The sequence below is a fragment of the Schistocerca gregaria genome, unplaced genomic scaffold (assembly GCF_023897955.1).
Source record: "Schistocerca gregaria isolate iqSchGreg1 unplaced genomic scaffold, iqSchGreg1.2 ptg000073l, whole genome shotgun sequence".
Taxonomy (NCBI): domain Eukaryota; kingdom Metazoa; phylum Arthropoda; class Insecta; order Orthoptera; family Acrididae; genus Schistocerca; species Schistocerca gregaria.
In genome coordinates, this window is record NW_026061709.1 from 1,205,974 (window position 1) to 1,207,265 (window position 1,292).

A 1,292-nucleotide genomic window follows, 5' to 3' on the forward strand; every position below is an offset into this window, starting at 1 on the left:
GTCTTCAGGGCGTAAAACACAATTAAAATCGCCTCCGAGCAGAAGACTCCGAGGACTTTTGCGCAAAAGACAAATAAGCTCTTCCTTATAAAAGCGCGATCGAGACTCAGTGCGATCCGAACCAGAGGGGGCATACAAAACAACTAGGCAGAGATCAAAAAGACGACAACCAATCCCACGGCCAGAGTCAAGGAATTCCATGTCAGTAACAGGAATACCTTCTCGAAAGAAAAGAGCTGTTCCTGTTGAGTTTTCCGGTGCGACATTAAAAACAGTTTGAAATCCAGGTAGAGAGAGATCAGAAAACAATATTTCCTGCAAAAATACTACGTCCGCACAGGAGTCGTAGAGAAACTTCCGCAAAGAGGCAATGCGAACGTCGGACTCAATACGGTTAACATTTAAGGTAATAAAGGTGTATGCTTGAACCATGGAAAGAGAAGCGAGAGAAGAAACCACCTACACCGACGCATCAACATCACAGTCCATGGTAGGGGAGACGGAGGCATCCGAGGGAAGGGGACTGCTACCCCCTTCCGCGGATCCGTTACGTTTCAGTTTTTTACGAACAGCATTGACGTTCGGCTGAACGCGCAACTTGCGTCGGATGACGGGCAAGGAAGCGGCAGCCACCGGTGACGTAGGAGGGTCAAGTTCTGTATCCGACACCACCCGCGCCGGTCCACAGTCAGGGTCCGGGGTCGCGGGGGAAACATCCGACCAAACGGACTGGTCTACATCAATACTAGCTTCCGGCAAACATGGACTACAAGGAGGCGAAACTTGAGCAGGAGGCTCCGAAGCTGCTAATTGTTCGTCATCCCAGATACTGTTTGCTATAAGGCCACGACGCGCAACTGATGTCCAAAATTCGTTTGCCTCCTGTGAGCATCGAACTCACGACCCCTGGTTTACTAGACCAGTGCTCTGCCACTGAGCTAAATAGGCGCGGCCTAGCGGTACTTTTGCGTACTTCGTCCATACGGTCGTCTGGATCATCAGACCTCAGCTGACAACACTTCATATTACCGTCTAATATTTGCAGCTATGGCGACCCATTACTGCTTGGCTACACATCTGACACGTAAACGATGTGCTCTCCAAATAACACCACTTGCATTTCAGAACATGTCTTTCACACATGTCTACAAAATCACCTTCACCTTCAAATACAGTTCCTTGCGACTGACGGAGACGTAGGCAAAGTTTAATGTCGCTATTTCCATTACATCACGTTTATCAGAAAAACGGTAATTTACATCTGCTGAGGAACAAAATTCCGTTCCGCCCCG

General features: G+C 48.7%; 1 non-coding gene across 1 annotated transcript; it reads right to left on the reverse strand.

Annotated features, from left to right (window-relative positions):
- Positions 1–876: 876 nt before the first annotated feature.
- Trnat-agu (transfer RNA threonine (anticodon AGU)) lies at positions 877–948 on the reverse strand. The gene has a single exon. It is a non-coding gene; the product is annotated as a tRNA-Thr (tRNA).
- Between the last annotated feature and the right edge of the window lie 344 nt (positions 949–1,292).